We start from the raw sequence: 15,415 nt of genomic DNA, 5'->3' as shown, positions 1-15,415 counted from the left end.
GGGGCCATGCACTTCTCCTAGTCACCTTCAAAGCTCGTGTTTGCTCAACAGAGGAATCACTGCGCATCCCAATTAACCCATCGACTGACAGGCGGATGACAATATTGCTGCTGCCTCTGCCTCCTGTTGTTATGGTAAAACTTTGATTCAGTTGCTTTGATTTTCTTTCCAAACTTATGAGGCGTTGCACAGATTTCCGAGCCCCTCTGTTGACAATAATGCAACTTCAATCATTTTCAACGAGGCGATTGTGTCGAGCAATGGATGTCTCAACTTAATTTCAATTATGCCTTTGAAGAGAGTGGTATGTTGTATCCTCTGGACCCAATTAAAGCTGTTTTTAACCTGTGAGATAGACTTCAAGAATAACCAAAAAAAGCTGATCTTCACACACAGGGCTATAAAAAATGCATCCGCTGGTACTCGTGGGTGTATCTGGCGTCAAATTTGATTTTGGAGGAGTGTGCTTATTTTTTTCCTCCACTCTTTTTGCAGTTCCCCCATGGTCAGTCACTTCAGTTCTTGATTGAATTGGATTTAAATTTGAAATGAAACCTAAAATGAGTCTTTCACTTCACAGTCTTGATTTAGTGACTGTCCCACCCCATTTTTTCGGAAGATAACATGTAGATGTGGTGATTACTTCTCCAGTTCACTTCTGGATCTTCCATCCCACCGTCCACCCCTCTCTCTGTTCTCCGCGAGCGGTAGGGTCGGCAAACCGAAGTCTCGCTCCACCTACTGTGGCCTGTGTTGTGTGTGTGTCTCATTACCTCTCTGCACATCTGCCAAAACACGCACGTCTGTAGGCCTCTCCTGCGCGTCAGCTGCGTTTACCATGGCTTTGAACACCTGGCCCTGCATGTTTTATTGATTGCTTTGTTGGTTGATGCTGGATTCCCCTACAATGTCCAGAGATGGGTTTATGTATTAGGAATGCGGCATGCAATAGGTCAGGCAGGATGAAAGGAGATCCGAGATGGGGCTTTTTTTTATGTTACCCTGAAGAACTGAAGGCTGGATCCTCCATCAGATACCTACATTTATGAGCTGTTTTCATGACTGTCTGTGTGTAATGTGTTGATGCAGGATTAGCTTTAACGATGTACCCAAAATCCTCACTTACAGGATTAGTTCCACTCAAGAATGACAATTGTCATAATTGAATCACCCTTATGCTGTTTAAAACACATTTTACATGGTTTCATCTGTGGAACTCAAAATGAGAAGTTTAGCAGCATGTTCATGCTGCTCTTTTCCATATAATGAAAACATATTGTGACCGGGGGCTGCTCTAAAAATTACCAAAAAGCATCATAAGAAATAGTCCACACTGTATAATTTGTTCTCCATATTCCAGGTCTTCTAAAGCAATGATTCCCAACCTTTTTGACTCCAAGGCCCTCATTGTACACCTTTCCAGTTGTTCATTATTTCCTTAATATTAAAATACCCATGGACGTTTATCTTTTAAATAAATTTAAAGGGTTAGTCATCATTTATTCAACCTTATGAGTTTCTTTATTCTGCATTTTTGGAAATTGAATGCCCATGAAATGGAAAAGGGGAGCATCAACATTATGCTAAACATTTCCTTTTGTGTTCCAATGAAGATAGAAAGTAATGCGAGTTTGCAACGATATGATTTTGGGTTTCTTAAGTGTTTTCTGAGTACTCACTTGTCCTTTGTGACTCAGTATTACTTGTGCGTATGCATTAGCTTCAACAGTTATGGTTCCACATCACATAAAGAAACAACCTAAAGTCCCTCGAATGCTGTTAATTACACCACTGATTCGCCCAAGAGAAAGCAAGACAGCACACTGGCCAAAAACAGTCAGAGAATGTCACATTAATTAGAGGAAGAAGAAGAGTGGGGAAGAATGTATCACTGTGAAGTCATTAATTACATGCTTAGTTTAACCTCTTGACTTGGTTTCTATTTGTTCTAGAGGGGGTAAGACAGAAACATGCAGATGTGTCAGGACCTGCATTAACGCTCCATATTTTAGAGCCTTCGCAAGTTGCAAACAGTCATCAGATGAAGGGACGCCGCCTTGTTGTCAGACAGTCGCTCCACGTCGACTTTTTGTTAGCGTGTGCATCGGCTCGTCTCCCTGCGGTACGGCTGTTTTGTTAATTCTCGAAATGCGTAGACTTGCAATTCTCATTGTTTCCCAGCTTTTGTTTGTTTAAATGCTTGTAATTGTTACAACAATGTTTAAGAAAGGGATCAGTGCATAGCAGATGGTCATAGTGACTGTTGGCAATTATACATGTTGGAATATAAAAAGGCTACTATTTATTTGAATGAAAACGGTCGCAGCGCCGCCCGCACATCAGATTTGAGGCCGTTCTGCTGATACGAGCGTTACTTTTCAGTCCGAGATGAATAATCTTCCCTCATGTAGACTAAACACTAAATTAAAAAGCTCTTTTTGATCTGCCTCTTTCGCTGTAATAAGACGATGGTGGAAGTGCGCACCGGTGACTTTGAGAGATAAAAAGTGGCGGCGGTAGCCGTGGCGTGGGATAAGGGGAAATACATTTCCCGCATATGTAACGGGGCTTGATTAACAGCCTTCCCAAGCAAAAAGCTAATTATTTTATTGAGTCAGGAGACGGAATCTCACCCGGGGGATTTGGCATTAGCTTTCGAATAGAGAAGAACTGTGTCTTTTCCCCCGCCTCTCGGACGACCAGCAGTCTGACAGAGGGATGAGCCCCAGGTATGGGTGGTCTCAGCACATGTGTATCAATAAGGAGCTTACCGGCAGAACTGCAAAAAGGAGGGAGTACAATACCGGAGCAATTTGATTCTAAGCCCCTTAGGTCAATCCGTTGAACCCTTTTTTCCCCCCACAAGAGCTTTTTTATCAGGACTCTTCCCATTTTTTCATAACTCAAGTTCTGAGTTGGCGAGAATAATATTTGCTGTCTTTCAGCTAGTCCTTGATTCATCTATACAGTTGCACGGTTTTCAGGAATCACAGCAACGTTTTCTCTCTGGACTTTGGTTAAAAAAAAGCACCATACATTTACGTGCCCGAACAATCCATATCTGAAGCGGTGGCACTCCGACAACAAATCGCCCTCTGTGCGGGTCGGTGTCTCCAAATGCTAAGGTTAGAATTTAATTGTGACGCAAGGGGGAGAGCGTGGCGGTTATGGACAAAATAGCAATGTACATGTCACAGGACGTGTTGCGAATAGTTCACTTAATACCACTGTATACACAGCGGACAGAGAGCGGCCACCTTTGCTCCCCGCTCTGCAAATCCCTGAATAAGAATGTGACATAAATTCTGCACATATAAAATTAGTAAATGCCACTGTAGCCATAGTTAAATATCACACAATTCCCCAAGGAGGGCCCTTGCAAGTTACTTTGCCCTATTTTGCAATAAAAAAAGGGGGGAGAAATGGATGACAAAAAAGAGAAAGGGGGGGGGGGATGTAGGCAAAGAAAAGACGGCGGCAAAGAAGTGGTGTTGGCTACAGCTGTGTGTAGTTATGATACAGAAAGAGAGAGAGAGAGAGAGAAGGGTTACGGTCCAGGAATAGCCAGGGTGGCTTTTGCATTTAGCGAGACCTCCCCTCCTGCCGACTCATATTGAAACTATCAAATAAAACGCGGCATCGAGAAGGCTTTCTCATATGGCTCATTAGGGGTTAAGTGCAGCCTAATCTTTTCTCTAATAAAGTTACTTTGAAGTGAGGAAAGTGGGCGGTACGGGGGCTGTTGAAAATTTTGTAAATGAGCTCAGCTAAAAGCCTCGAGTGTGTGTGTGGACTTCTCAATGCAATCTGTCACTTTGAACACTTTTAGAAATATACTCTCCTGCAAAGTCCCACATATTTGCTGTACTCTCCTGCAAAGTCTCTGTCCTCTCCGGTTAGGGTTTCCTCAGCTTCGCTTTGCATGATGGGAGATTTTCCTTTTCCGTTCCGCCGCCTGTTGCTGCGCTGGCGCTGTGCCATGTGCGCGGGGGGAAGCCCCTCATTAATTTAGCCACAGATTGCTGTTAGCTCCTCGCGCTCTGGTGAGAGGTGTTTACAACAGTTTAGCGGCAAACTGTCACAGACTGAAGCCTTAATGTAGTACAGAGTCACACCGCCTGGACGGGGCTTGTTTGTTTTTTTGCGTATGTTGGCATGTTCTGTTAATAGGCAACATTGGGCCGCCGCCAGTAGCTCTGGCAGAACGCAACAGGTCCTCTGTGAATGCCTGCAGGGTGCCAAGCGCTGTATCTAACACGTTGCAATAAGGTTGTGATTCCTAATGTAAATGTTATTGTACTTGTGTGTGCGCGTATGCTCCATGGTGTGTTTTCTATCCATCCCACGTTTTTTTAATCCTCCTGCTCCAATAGAACTGGAGGAGGGTGAGATTCTTTCTTCGAACAGATCATGTTAAATTACCCAAAGCCATTTAGCGTCCAGCACTGAAATGGCATTTTTAACATATGGAACTCTTTATTTAATGTTTTCCTTGTTGATATACAGAATCTATAACAAATGGTAATGATTCGCAGCTGCTGAAGGGATGTCAGATGTTTGGTCGAGACTGGAATGATGAAGAGGTGCCTCGTTCCTACAATAATGCACATTTACTGCTGATTGGACACTTGGGTCAATTGACTCAATACTCAGAGGGACAATAAAAGATAAATCGATTTTCAAGATGTGCAGCCACATACTATAAATGTCAATCAGTACTCGCTTTTTTTTTTTTTGTCTTATTTAACTGTATTTATTATTTAATATAATTTAAGTATTTTGCAACTTGCATACATACATTTATGGACTTTTTTCTATATTAACTTTTCCCATATGAAGTTGACTCTATAAAATAAACGAGACGGCCTTGACAAGTGTAACTGAAATCAAACACGCAAGTACATATGCAGTGATACTATTTGACCTCTGTTGCATTTATTTATGTATATCCTGGAGAAATGTATGTTTCTTATTCACCGCCTCTGTGATTGCCATGTTCACCCCAACTCCAGACCATCACAGGCCTAGTTAACACACCATGCCGTGTTTCAGCCTGTCATCAAATTGACTTGATGTAGCATAGCATGGCAGCGAGAATGTTGATTTTCTGAAACCCCAGGCCTTGATTATACCTAGCCGACTGTGACCAAAGCAAATCATAACAATAATCGCACATTCGGCGGCCTCCAGGGGGGTCCATATATGAATGTGCTGTCAGTAATGTAATAACGGATGTATGGAACTTTGTTTCCAACAGCAGATCTGCTGTGATTGTTATGGACAGATGACTCAATCTCCACGTTGGTACCAGGTCTCTAGGTAAAGTTAACATTCTTGGAAAATGAGGACAGACCGTTCTGATGACTCTGCTGTCTTTTGAAACTTTTATAAATGAATTGTAATGGAATATTTCCAAAATGCACATAGACGTGTGCATTACTGTACACGTTTTTTGAGTCTTTGTTGAGTATTAAATCTGGAATATTCCTTGAAGAGAGGCATTTTAAAGTCTATCAGAAGACTAGGAAAAAAATGAAGGGACCACAAGGTGAATTTAACCTGGAATTGTCCTTCAAAAGTCAACATGAAATACTGTTTGCAACCCATTTTACTTCTGTAATGTAGTGTTGTAGTCAAGACCACCTAAACCGAGACCAAGACAAGGCCAGCACTCATCTAAAAGATCCATACAATTAGAATAATAAGACACTATATAGAGCTCGGACAGCGGTTCTGCCATGGATTCAATGCCGAAATAGCAAAAACTTGTCTAAAAAATGTCTAAAATGTAAGTCACTTAATATTGACTTCTTGCTTTTTGAACGTTTGTATAAAATCAAGATCACGTTTGTATTCATGCTCATATTCGTGAAAACAGCTCTCTTGCGATATTGCTTAGTTATATCCTATGTTATAATATAAAAAACAAGATCTCATACAAGTACTTCTTTGCAATCATGAATTTGTGGGCATTTGACTATTTTGAGATAATCCTGCATTGATTTCGAACCTGGCACAACAGTCGGCTAATAGTAACAGTAAGAAAAATCACATTAGAAATAAGTTATTGATTGCATTTTAAGCAGTAAGTTTTTCATCTAATCACATTAAAGAGATAGTTCACCCAAAAATAAAAATTAGCCCATGATTTACTCAAGCCATTGTGAGGATGACTCAGGTTGATTGGGATCCATAAGCGGTTTATTAGAAAACAGCAAGCTCACAGTACAGGCAGGCGTGGGTCTAATCACCAATGCAAACAACAGTGTCAGAGACAGTCCAATAATCGTGGTCATAACCGGGCAAGTGATCAGGGCAGGCAGCAAACAATCAAAGATGCAGTCCAGGCAAACAACAGGGTAACAGGCAGGTGACAAACAATCCAAAGTGAGTAATCCAAACAAGGTCGATAAACGGGCAGACAGAAAAAGAGAAAATAAACGCTTAGAAATTGTTGCAGGGAAAACAATACTTCGCAAGGAGTGTGTGTGTGGGTGGCTTAAATAGCTGGCTGACATGAAACAGGTGCGCAGTAATCAGGCCAGGTATGTTGGCCCTTGGGATTTGTAGTCCAGTTAATACTCGGGAGAGTGAGACCTCCGGTGGCCGATCGAGGGAACTTCGCTGGCATTCGTGACTGCCATCCTAGGTGTATATGACTATCTCAGACGAACACAATCAGAGATATATTTAAAAATATCCTTTGTCCTCCAGGGTTTATAATGGTTGTGAATGGGGGGCCACGTTTTGAAGTAAAAAATAATGCATCCATCCATAAAAAGTGGGTTAATGGCTGTTCCAGATGAAAGATTGCCATTGTGAAACAATCGTGGCGATTTCTGTGATCGTGTCTTGCTACCAAAGATAGTCTACGATCAATTTCTGACAGTGTCAGAAATTCAGCATGATCATCGAACAGTGTGTTTGCTGCTACGACCTACGTCTACTGGCCAGCCAATGAAAATGCGACATGGCGCTAAAACTTAAAACTGCTTACCTCAAGCTCTTTTCCCTTCTTCTTTCGCCGCTTCCTTTTTTTTCAGCACACATAAAAACTACAACTGCCAAAGTGTGATTCAACGTGGTCTTTTGTTTACCACTAGCGCATGCTGATGACGCTTTATTCTTCTATAGAAACTTGCATCGTATCCTACGAGTCAACAGGTGTCATCATCGTACAGTCTACATGCATGTCGTACCCAAGTTTAATAGATCCATGTCGCACAGTGTGATAAAGTAATGATCTTATGGGATTGCAAAAATCGTGCAGTGTATCCCAGGCTTTAGTCTGAGACCTAGACAAGAAGTACAAATGTGGCTGAGGCCAAGACAAGACCAAGACTTTCTAAAAATGGTCTTTTGACCAGTCTCAAGAGCAAGACAACACTACTGTAATGTAATGGATTTCTGAGTATAAAAGGATATTCGATGAGGAAAAAAATGCACATTAGACCGGTATGCATGTTAAGGAAGTAAATAGATTTACTTTTGAATTCATGTTGACTTCAAGACCTGTCAGAAGACTAGTGCAAAGCTTTTCAAAAAGCCACATACTTGAATCTAGCCAAGCTGTTGTTGTAACAGCAGATAAGTCATGCTACAAGGCACTGCTTTTAGAAAATACCCAATTCATTACTGCATATCTATCTTCTGACATAGCATGACACAGAAACATTGCAAAGAGCCTCTCTCAGTCAGAAGTGATTTTTTTATTTGATTTGAATGAGGCTTTGGCGTTAAGGTTTTGGCCCTTTGGAAACCCAGCAGATACTGGTTTGGCTTTGAGGGGGAGGTGGATCATTTTGCTGGATTTGGCCTCAGTCCTTTGCAAAGCTGTGTGTTCTTTTTTTGTGCCCTTTAGCAAAATGGCTTTATTGCATTTTTGAGCAACCAGCATAAAGCTCAAGGCTGTCAGTGACTATCCCACTATTACCTGCACGTGTTTGTTTGACAGCCTCTATCGATAAAGATAATCTTTGATCAAACAGCGCGTATTGAACTACACGCAACTCCAAACCGATGCCTAGATAAACAACGAGCTCAATCACTGTGCTGTCAGAGGAGTGTCCTCCGCACGCTTAACCATCCGGGCCTGTTTTCCTGACAGCTTCATAAGAGCTTTTTTCTTCTTCTAAGGCATCGTGGAATGATCCATTCTGACAGTGCTGGAGAATAGCATGTTTGGAGTCCACAATGGGCTTGTCACGTCTTTGTGTATTCAGATATTTACTTTGTGTTCATCTCATTTGGGCCCGTGGCACTGAATTCTCTTTCATATTGAGATAAATGTCAGAACACAATGTAATTTTTTTTCCCCCAGCTTGTTGTGCTAAATAAATATTTAGGCTCGGGTGTCACGCCTAATCCTACTGTGTTGTTTTTTTTTTTTTTTTTTCTCGCTTTTATGCATATCTGTTTATCACCCTGCTGAGATAAGAAGCGACCGGGGAGATCGTTTGAATAATACAACAAATTAGCAAACACAACAAGTGCTTTCTATCCTTTGGCAAGCGGTGGCAAATTAAATATCTATTATTTACAGTTACATCTTGTTGCCAGAAGAGAAACAGTTTGTTTACTAAACATGCAGATGCCGAGATGAAAGCATCGCAGTTGCATAATTCATGCACCACATGTTTGCGCGTGTAAGTCAGGCATTCTAAACTCTTCCCCGTGCATTAAAAATACACCACTGTAACACAGCAAATCTCCCAGTATTGTTATCATTTATTCAGTCACAGCGGCATTAATATTGCAGACGCGCCTCTGCCCTCCCGGTCTGTTTTTCCGAGCTACCGGGGCGCCGTTCGGGAAACCCGTCGCGGCAGCGGCTAGGCCGACCTGGGTTCTGCTCTCTACCGAAAATGAATCCTTATTATAATGACACCTAGATTAGCCCAGGTGAGACAGCCCGCCGCCCTTCGGGGCATCTCGGCACGCCGTTTAATCCAAATGCCAATTTGGCGTGGGTTTGTTTGGCGCGAGGGAGGGTTGCATGGAGAGTGGAAGGCGCTCCTCCCAGCTTGGTGCGTCTCTAATTGGAGTGCAGGGAGCGGGTGGAACTGCCTGGCGTCAGTCAGTGTTTAGGATGCCCGGGGGCAGCGCTCTCCTGTGGGTATCAAAGTACTCTAATTAAATGCAGGGTTCATAGCGTGGCCCTCTGTATTACGGGCCGGGAGAAAGCGAGAGCGGACGGCTGCCTCCTTGCCTTTGACTAGCCTCTGCTAATTACCTATTGTCCAATTGACTTCCCATTCCACTTCCTACCAAACAATGAACCTCTCTCTCATCAGGCCGACCCCCATCTTGCTGTTTTTATTTTTTTTTTCTTATTCCTCTTGTTCCTCACCTTGTCTTAGCCTGGTCGGCCTAATTAATCTTATGGAGATCTCCCTCCGCCAGGTTCCTGCGCGCCTGGCCTCCTGTTTATAATTTGATTTGGAATGATAAAAGTATGTGTGGCTATAAAAGACGAGTGTCATTTTCCCGAGTGCTGGGACGTGCCGGGGCTATCAATCTTCCCAACGTGCCCGGCAAACTGATTTCCCAGAAAATTAACTTCAATTAATATCACAAATCCCCTCGGCGTGGCCGCGAAGGCAGGCATAGCTTTGAAGGAGAACCTTCAAAGATGTCTCACAATGGTTTTTCGCTCGCATCCGCAGATGCCCTTTTGTTTCCCATAGCACAGGAAATATTTGCTGCATCTACACAAATATTCCCACATCAACATGAAAAATTGATTACACTCGCAGAGTGGAATGCTAAAACGGAGATCATGTTAAAATAAGGCATTCAGGGCGTTTGTTTTTTCAAGCAACTAACACCTTTGTACTTTATATGGAGAGTGCTGGGGTTTATTAATTTTCTGGTCAAAATGGGAATTTTGCGGCGTAGCCCTTCAGTTGAGGAGTTTAAACCGGCAATGAGTCTCTTTCTTCATTTTTATCCAAAACAACTTTTAAAATTTTTATTTGAAGCATGCATTTGATTAAACCATGCATTTCCTGGGAATTGAACCCATGACCTTGGTGTTGCTAGCGCATGCTGCCGCTGTTTGAGCAACAGTGACACTAAAACATAATGAAACGGCATTCGTGTGTTAAAAAAAGCATCTTAAAAGCTGGTTTTACTGGCCTTATCTGGTCTTAGCTGCTCTTAGTTAGTCTTAGCTGGGCTGCTGGCTGGTTTTAAATGGGTTTGGGTACTCAACTGGTCAGACAGTGAGACCACCTTAAATTAGCCAGATTAACCAGTTAAGACCTTCAAACTATCTTAGGCTGGTTCAAGCAGGGTTTTTTTTTGTTTTGTTTTTTGAAAATGTTTTGTTTTTTGAAAATATATTAGAAAAAAATGTACAGTGGAATTGATTTTCTTACCCACTTGCAGTTAACTGGATTGGGAAAAGTGGTCTCTATGGCCCTGTTTCCACCTGGTATTAAGATGCGTTTTGGTCGATTAGATCACAAGTGGACGAAGGAGACACATACCCATTTTCAACTGGCATTTTAAGGGGAGGGTCTGTGGGCTAGTAAATGTATGGGCTTTTTTCAGATGTTTCGGCCTAATGGATAAAATAGGCTTGTGCAATTTACATATGAATGCGCCCAGAGTCAACAGAAAAACATATGGAGAGCATCAGCTTTCATTTCTGCCCTGATTGCCGCAGTACCACGCTGAACGCTATAAAAATGGCGAGAGAACATTGTGCTTGGTACGTTCGTCTTTGAACCAAACTTGGGTCTTCAGCCGACAAAGTTTAAATCCCGTCTGGATAGCGCGCTTCCCATAATGTTTACGCATTAGGTCAGTAGGAGGAGAGTAGGTGGTCTTTTGTGGTTGTTCGAACACATTCGAAAGCATGAGTTTTTGACTACCTCTGGAAGTGGTCGAAAGTGGACAAGCTCAAAACGTTTTACAACCCATTTACACCTGTCTTTAGCGTCGTCCACTTGTGATCCGATCGACCAAAATGCATCTTAATAGATGGAAACAGGGCCTATGTGACATTTTTTGTAGTAAAAACAATATGAAGACATTTTTTTATATTGTAACAATGCAATCATTTACTGGGAATGAGTATTATATGGGGCCATTTTGATTTGATGTTAACTATAACTGAGTCTCACCAATCAAATTCCACTTGTTATGTGTGGTTTTGAAGTGTTGAATCTGCCGTCTCCCAGTGCTAGCTGTGTAGCATCTGTGGGCCGCTTGGCTGTTTAGCAGCCAGCGCTCTTCTTCTGACTGCACTCAAGATATCACATTACTAAAGCAGTTGGTGTCAACAACCAGCAAAACCACAGGCTACAACGAGGAGACACACGCACACACAAAAACAAATAAAATATGGATGCTGTGGCGGCCGTTTGAAGGGTCCATTAGAGGGGCCGTTCGAGGCAGTGATGGAGGGAGATAAGTGTCAGACCCCCCGCTGCACTGCGCTGGAGCCCTGCCAGCTGTTTACTGCATCCTAGTGCGGCTGCTTGTTACTGTCTGACACAGTCAAGATGAAATATCTTTCTCTATCTCTCAGCTTAGAGAGGAGACTTTCCTCCTAACAAAGCAGCTTTTGCTGACTCACAGGGCCTGCGAGCGGGCAGAGTGGGACAAAATAGCACAGGCATTATTTAAATATGTTGTTGTTTTTTCGCACTCAAATCTTTCTTGAAGACCCTATGAAATTGAAATTGGACTTGTGTGTATGTTAGTCCATGACTAATGTTCAATATCTTTTAGTTTTGAAGGCATTTGTATATTAATGCAGGGCATTACAAGGATAATTATGCAAAAAAGATAAATTGAAGACATTTACTTTGAATTTAACTTCCCCTCCCTCTTGCAGCAACTTCTTTGATGATGTATTTTTAGGCGCAAGAGCGAGACAACCTGTCACTCACAGGAGATCGACCAATAGCAAACCACAACCATCCAATCGATACCTGATGAAAAAAACAAAAACAAGTCCCGCTGTTACATGTGCACTCCGTTTTGGACTTGTTTTGTGCCTTTTCCCACCACTAGTTTGTCACCATGGTTATAGATCACTCCAGTCATCACATTCAGCTGTGTTCAATCACACTCTTTGTTTCCCTGTGTATATAAGCCCTGTGTTTCCTGTTCAGTATTGTCCGGTATCGTTTGTGTATAGTGTGGTTGTCTCTCATGTGAACCTGTCTGTGGATACCCTTGCCTGTGGATTTATTAAAGGTGCCCTAGAACCAGTTTTTACAAGATGTAATATAAGTCTAAGGTGTCCCCTGAATGTGTCTGTGAAGTTTCAGCTCAAAATACCTCATAGATTTTTTTTAATTAATTTTTTTAACTGCCTATTTTGGGGCATCATTAACTATGCACCGATTCAGCGTGCGGCCCCTTTAAATCGCGAGCTCCCTGCCCCCGTGAGCTCTCGACTATAATACAGTGCATTTACAAAGTTCACACAGCTAATATAACCCTCAAATGGATCTTTACAAGATGTTCGTCATGCATACTGCATGCATGCGTCGGATCATGTGAGTATAGTATTTATTTGGATGTTTACATTTGATTCTGAATGAGTTTGATAGTGCTCCGTGGCTAACAGGCTAACATTACACACTGTTGGAGAGATTTATAAAGAATGAAGTTGTGTGTGCATTATACAGACTGCAAGGACTGTGCACAGACTGTGCACAGATCCAGACGTTAATACTGGCTACCCTTGTCTAATGCCTTGAACATGGGCTGGCATATGCAAATATTGGGGGCGTACATATTATTATATGTTGAGATTCGCCTGTTTTTCGGAGGTCTTTTAAACAAATGAGATTTATATAAGAAGGAGGAAGCAATGGAGTTTGAAATTCAATGTATGTCTTTTCCATGTACTGAACTCTTATTATTCAACTATGCCAAGGTAAATTCAATTTTTGATTCTAGGGCACCTTTAAAGATTGTTATACTTATATCCTCCTCGTCATGCGTGCTTATGCTCACAACCAGCGATTGTAACACCCGCCCTACATTTTTTTCTTGTTTGAGAAGCCATTTCACTCAGATATATATGTCAACATAGGACTGCCGCAACTTCCTTTTCTTGTCAACTGTAACTAATCACTGCCATTAGAGTAAATTGAGTAGCCATTAGAGTAAAGTAGTTGAGGTGAATTCTCTTAATCATAATTCAGTTAATTTCATTCAGTTTTATTTTATATTTAATTTTTTACAAAAGTACTTGTCCCATCCCAATGTCCTGTTTCAAGAGGAAATGCATCATCACAGGAAAGTAACCGTGCTTGTCAAGCTATTTTATAGGGTTTTTAAAGAGACTGCATGACCACTTCTCAGGTCTTGTTTGGTTACCAGTTGAATTTAAAACTCTTTTATGCAAGATTTTTCCAGCAGCTGCTGTTGAAAGGGCCTTTACATTGAGCCTAGGTTCGCTCCACAGGCGTTTAAACCAGCTTACCTTCCATCAATAATGCAGGATGATAGTTTCATATAGTCTGACAACACAATAATGCCTTTATTGAGATGTCTCGAGATGCGTCAGAACCTATTGCACACCTGCTGCTCAGTCAAGAGGAATTCTGAGCATGTGTGATTGAAAGAGAGTGAGAGCGAGTGGGCTCCATGTAAAGCCAATGTTTCCTGCCTCTCTACCCTGCCTGAGGCACTGCCTCCATTGGGATGGTTTATATGCAATAGTAGGCTTCTGCTTATTGATCAGTGCTAATGTTTCAATGATCTCACACTCATGAGTCAGTTCTCTCTCTCCGTCTTTCTCAGTCGGGGGATATTGTTACCCCAGCTGCTGCCTTCATGTTTCAGACTATTTACAACTGCTCATTAATTAGCCACCATGCTAATAAAGAGACAAATCTTGTCTGCTCCTGTCTAATGCCTATATACCTGCTGAAAATAACAGCTTAGACTAGCCTAAAGTGGTTTGCTGGTCTTAGCTAGACTCCAAGCTACAGTAGGTATGCTGTGTGTCTCTGAAATTAGGACACAGAGTAGGCACCAAAGCAGTTGTGGATCCACTTTGCATCAAAGTTTGTGCAAAAATGTGTGAAATATAGATTTGCATGCTTTTCAACAGCACAGTTGGTGGTAAGCAACTGCGCAATCCCGCATTGGCCGCCTCTCTGTCGTGAGAGTTTTTCTTTATATACATCAGCTTGACATCAGAGTCAGGCTACTCTTAGACACATTTCTAACTGGCATGCATCTCACGGTAATCACCAGGGATTGGTTCTGTGCAGATTTAGTTAATCTGAAACAAGCCTGTTGTCTTGTCTTTGCTCTCAGTGCATAACGTTTTTGTCCAGCCTGTGGCTTTAATCATTCTACAATCTCTTTCTAGAAAGCTTTTGATTGGACAAATATATGTGGTGCAGGATGAGTCATCAATATTTTTGTCCATTTCCCAGGAGATAAAGATAAAGATTGACGGAATTTTCCGTCATTTAAGAGACAACTCTTCCCCGCCATTGACAGAATTTTCAGTCTTTTTGTGTTTTCACTGTTGTATGGTAGGGGGTGCTATTACACATCTTCTAAAAGAGTACTGAATCACCTGATCCAAACTCATTTGTGTATAGTGTGGTTGTCTCTCCTGTGAACCTGTCTGTGGATACCCTTGCCTGTGGATTTATTAAAGGTGCCCTAGAACCAGTTTTTACAAGATGTAATATAAGTCTAAGGTGTCCCCTGAATGTGTCTGTGAAGTTTCAGCTCAAAATACCCCATCGATTTTTTTTTTATTAATTTTTTTAACTGCCTATTTTGGGGCATCATTAACTATGCACCGATTCAGCGCGCGGCCCCTTTAAATCGCGCGCTCCCTGCCCCCCCCGAGCTCTCGACTATAATACAGTGCATTTACAAAGTTCACACAGCTAATATAACTCTCAAATGGATCTTTACAAGATGTTCTTCATGCATGCGTCGGATCATGTGAGTATAGTATTTATTTGGATGTTTACATTTGATTCTGAATGAGTGTGATAGTGCTCCGTGGCTAACGGGCTAACATTACACACTGTTGGAGAGATTTACAAAGAATGAAGTTGTGTTTGTGCATTATACAGACTGCAAGGACTGTGCACAGACTGTGCACAGATCCAGACGTTAATACTGGCTACCCTTGTCTAATGCCTTGAACATGGGCTGGCATATGCAAATATTGGGGGCGTACATATTATTATATGTTGAGATTCGCCTGTTTCTTCACAGGCGAAGAAGAAGCAGAAAAAAGCAAATGATAGCAAATGTAAACAGATACATATGTAAAATAACACGATCATCAACATTAAATAGCATATAAATACCTTCAACTTTGTTCTGAAACGCTGGTGGGAAAAGAGTTAAGTATGTGCTTAAGATAAATTTAGTCAAGTTTTAGGAGTGTTTTGATTGGACAAAAATCTGT

General features: G+C 41.8%; 1 long non-coding RNA gene across 1 annotated transcript in view; it reads left to right on the top strand.

The window, feature by feature from the left end:
* The window catches only part of LOC125244326, a 55,115-nt gene that overhangs the window by 1,036 nt on the left and 38,664 nt on the right, over positions 1–15,415 (top strand). The window lies entirely within an intron of this gene.

Source organism: Megalobrama amblycephala, linkage group LG14 (genome assembly GCF_018812025.1).
Source record: "Megalobrama amblycephala isolate DHTTF-2021 linkage group LG14, ASM1881202v1, whole genome shotgun sequence".
Lineage (NCBI taxonomy): Eukaryota > Metazoa > Chordata > Actinopteri > Cypriniformes > Xenocyprididae > Megalobrama > Megalobrama amblycephala.
Note: the sequence above shows the minus strand (reverse complement) of the source record. Positions and strands in the feature narration are given on the sequence as shown.